The following is a 4,712-nucleotide window of genomic DNA, read 5'->3' on the forward strand; positions in this document are numbered from 1 at the left end:
GCTGAAATAGCTCAATTGGGAGAGTGTTAGGCTAAAGATCTGAAGGTCCCTGGTTTGATCCCGGGTTTCGGCAGCTCTTGACTGCTTTTCTCTTGCCAATTTCCAAAAAGCATTTTGTCTGTCCACTCCCAGGTTTGTGCTTTTGAGCAAATATCAGTTCCATGCTGTAATGGTTATCAGTCTGGAATGAAAATCCAGTGAATTGAGCTCCAATGTCAGTGTAACCTTCATTGATGTTTCCATACTTGCCCAAGACTTTTGAAGAATTGTCGATTTCCCCCTTCACATAGGTTGCATGAGAGAAAAATACTGTACGTGGGTGGGTCATGCTGCAATACCCTGCTCGCCAGGTCCATGAGTACTTCCCCATGCACTTATGTAAAAAAAGAGTGACATAGTGTAAATCCATGAGATTTTAAGTGAAGATGCCAAAAAAGCTCAGATTGGAGATCTTTACACTGAAGGTCCCTGCTTCGATCCCGGGTTTCGGCAGCTATCGCTCTTGACTGCTTTTGTTTCAACTCCTTTCCAAAGACCAATTAAACTCTCTAGTCACAGGGGATCCATGCATTTGGAATGAAGAACTTGTAGTTCACATCTTAGAGGAAGCTCCTTTGCTTTTTGTGCCCACTTGTTAGGTTGTCTGTTGAAATTCCCATCAAAAGTCCTAAAGTGTGCCTTTCTCTTACCAATTTCCAAAAAGCATTTTGCCTGTCCACTCCCAGGTTTGCGCTTTTGAGCAAATATCAGTTCCATGCTGTAATGGTTTTCAGTCTGGAATGTAAATCCAGTGAATTGAGCTCCAATGTCACTGTAACTTTCATTGTTGTTTCCATACTTGCCCAAGACTTTTGAAGAATTGTCGATTTCCCCCTTCACATAGGTTGCATGAGAGAAAAATACTGTACATGGGTGGGTCATGCTGCAATACCCTGCTCGCCAGGCCCATGAGTACTTCCCCATGCACTTCTGTAAAAAAGAGGAACATGGTGTAAATCCATGAGATTTTAAGGAATATGCCGAAATAGCTCAGTTGGGAGAGCATTAGACTGCAGGTCCAAAAGTCCCTGGTACGATCCTGAGTTTCAGCAGCTAGCGCTCTTTACTGCTTTTGTTTCAACTCCTTTCCAAAGAGCAATTAAGCTCTCTAGTCACAGGGGATCTATGCATTTGGAATGAAGAACTTGTAGTTCACATCTAAGAGGAAGCTCCTTTGCTTTTTGTGCCCACTTGTGAGGTTGTCTGTTGAAATTCCCATTAAAAGTCCTAAAGTGTGCCTTTCTCTTACCAATTTCCAAAAAGCATTTGCCTGTCCACTCCCAGGTTTGCGCTTTTGAGCAAATATCAGTTCCATGCTGTAATGGTTTTCAGTCTGAAATGTAAATCCAGTGAATTGAGCTCCAATGTCACTGTAACTTTCATTGTTGTTTCCATACTTGCCCAAGACTTTTGAAGAATTGCCTATTTCCACATTCACATTCTTTGCATGAGAGAAAAATACTGTACGTGGGGGGGTCATGTGCAATACCCTGCTCGCCAGGCCCATGAGTACTTCCCCATGCACTTATGTAAAAAAGAGTGACATGGTGTAAATCCATGAGATTCGAGCTGAAATGCCGAAATATCTCAGTTGAGAGAGGGTCACCAAACACTCAGTGTGTTTATTTTTGTTTTGTGTTTAAATCAGGTTTTATTTTAATCAGTGTTTAGTCTTTTTTTGTTTGTGTAATTCCTCCCAGCAGCACATGCTGTTTGGGGGGAGTTGAAACACTGTTATTGTGTGTTTTTTTTTTTTTTTTTTTTTTTTTGTGTTTATTCTACCATTTTTGTTTAAAAATGGATGGATTAATGGCAACAGACATGGACTTGGCAAGAGGAACAGGGCGTCAACTGGAAACAGGATTGGAAATAAAACAAAGAGAAAAGGATGGTCCTGAAAAGAGATACAAAAGATCCTACACTAAAGAAGCAACGGTTGTTATGGATTTGGCAGCGGTGCAAGAAGGTAAAGCAGAGGATATAATTCAAGCATTGAAAGACAAGATGGACGTGACAAGCATATTAGCGGTAAGACCCAAAATTATGAAAGAATATGAGATCACATTTGAAAAGGAAGATGATATTGAAAAGCTGGATGAAGGATTGATGATTAAAGGAAAAATGTGTGAAATTAAAAAGCTAAATAACAAAGAATTTGTTGTATCTTTCATGCATCTGCCCGCATACCTGGACGACGGAGAAATTTTACAGAAGCTGGAGGGATGGGGGGTAACTCCCATCTCGCAAATAAGGTGAAGAGTTTACAATGGCACCCACATAGAGGATGGAACGAGGTTCCTGAAGGTGCGGTTCCCGAAAGAAGTGGTCTCCCTACCCTACAGCACTAGGATCGAGACGGGAGAGGGTCTGCAATACTTCAGGGTGATTCATAGCCAACAGGTGAGAACCTGCAGATTGTGCATGAGCCCCGAGCATGTGATGAAGGACTGCCCGGACTTCAAATGCTTTAAATGTGAGGAAACAGGCCACTTCGCGAGGGACTGCAAGGTGGTGAGGTGTCCGGACTGCAAGCGTGCACTGGACAAGTGTGAATGCTGGTACAGCAATCAACAACAGGAGGAAGTGCGGGAGAGCGGGCAGATGCATGAGACAGACAACAAAGAGGAGCAAAGTGAGGACGCTGGAGCGACACAAAGAGAGGACAATGAAAGCATAGGCAATGACAACGAGATCGAAAAGACTGAGCTAACACAGCACAGCGAGGGAATCGAGGAACAGAGGGATATAAATGAGACTAGACAAATGGAAATGGAAGAGCCAGAGGAGGAAGAACAGACTGGTGAGGAGGACAGAAGGGACAAAGAAAATGAAAACATTGTCAAAGGCGACACTACGGGAACAACCAACAAAAGAAGAAGAAAAGACAAGGTAATACCAAATTTAGAGAAAGCTAGAAATAAAGTGTGGAAAAAAAACTCTGAGGAGAAACAGGACTGTGGAGGAAGTGAAAAGGAAGACGAGGGCATAGACTGATAAAATGGGGATTGTAAGCTTTTTTTTTTATCCTTTATTTTATGGTGCTGAAAATTGTGACTTTTAATGCTAGAGGGTTAATGAATGATGTGAAATTTGAACAAGTGAAGGAACTGTGCAGAGATGAAGATGTGATTTTATTGCAAGAGACAAACTGGAAAGAAAATGCAATGGAGGATCTTAAAAGACGATGGGAAGGGGAATTATTTTATAATAATGGAGAGGAGAAAATAGGAGGAGGAGTGGCAGTGTTAATAAGAAAAGACAGAGGTATCAAGGCAAAACTAATGTATAATGACACAAAAGGGAAATGCATGGCAATAGAAATTAAGATGGAAGAAGAGGATTTTATTTTAGTAAACATACATGCTCCAAATGAACAAATTGAAAAGAAGAGATATTTTAATGTTATAGCTGGAGTAATGGAAAAATGGAAGACGGTAATGATTGCGGGGGATTTTAACACTGTTTTTAGTAAAATGGACATGGCAAATGGAATTGTTTTCAAATCGGATGTGGGTAGAAAGGAGTTAAGGTCATTGATGGAGGAGAAAAACATGATTGATGTGTGGAGGGAGAGAAATGGAAAAAAGAAGGAATATTCAAGAAGACAGTTGGTGGGGAATTTTATGTGTCAAACTAGAATAGACTACTTTTTAAGCACCAGGAATGTGGAATGTTTTATTGAGGGAGTGTTTTATAAAGAAACGACTTTAAGTGATCACAAAATGGTATTAATGAGAATGGATTTTAAAAAGAAATGAAGGGACCAGGGGTATGGATATTAAACACTGAGGTTTTAAAAGACCAGCATTTTAAAGAAAAGATAGAAAACATATTAGATGAAAGGAAAAAAGACATGATGTACATAGAAGATAAAAGACAATGGTGGGAAAACATGAAATATGACATAAAGAAATATACAATGAACCACTGTAAATTGTTACAAAAGGTGAAAAGAACAAAGGAGGAACAAATAAGAAGAACGTTAAGAGAGGAGTTAAATAAAAATGAAGTAAACGTGCAAAGAGTAATCGAAGTGGAAGAAAAGTTAAAGAAAATAGAAGAAGAGAAATACAAAGGGGCGATGTTAAGAAGTAAAGCCAAATATATGGTGGAAGGGGAAAAATGTAACAGATTTTTTTTAACTTTGAGAAAAGCAGGGGGAGGGCGGAAAGAATTAAAGAACTTAAGAATAAAGAAGGCCAAGTTATTTTAAGCACAGAAGGGATTTTAAAGGAAATAAGCACGTTTTATGAAGAACTCTTTAACTCAGAAGGAGGAGATGATGGAAAAAGAAATATTTTATTACAACAGATAACAAGAAAAGTCAGTGAGAGTGATAAAAAGGACTGTGAAAGGGAAATATCAACAGAAGAAATTATGCTGGCCATAAATCAGTTAGGAGTGAAGAAAAGCCCAGGAATAGATGGTATTGGAAGTGAGTTTTACAAGGTTTTTAAAGAAAAAGTAAGCACAATTTTAAAAGAAATCTATGAAGAAGTTTTCAAAAAAGAAAGGGTACATCCAAGAATGGGCCTAGGCTTAATGAAAATAACCTATAAGAAAAAAGGAGACAAAAAGGAACTGAAGAATTTTAGGCCCATCACAATGTTAAACACAGATTTAAAAATTCTAGCCAAAGTTTTAGCAAACAGATTAAAAAATGTCATGCCAAA

The 4,712-nt window shown here is 39.1% G+C and overlaps 1 non-coding gene across 1 annotated transcript; it reads left to right on the forward strand.

Moving 5' to 3' along the window:
* On the forward strand, window positions 1–73 carry trnaf-aaa (transfer RNA phenylalanine (anticodon AAA)). Its single transcript has one exon. It is a non-coding gene; the product is annotated as a tRNA-Phe (tRNA).
* The last annotated feature ends 4,639 nt before the right edge of the window (window positions 74–4,712 follow it).

The sequence above is a fragment of the Xyrauchen texanus genome, chromosome 28, assembly GCF_025860055.1.
Source record: "Xyrauchen texanus isolate HMW12.3.18 chromosome 28, RBS_HiC_50CHRs, whole genome shotgun sequence".
Taxonomy (NCBI): domain Eukaryota; kingdom Metazoa; phylum Chordata; class Actinopteri; order Cypriniformes; family Catostomidae; genus Xyrauchen; species Xyrauchen texanus.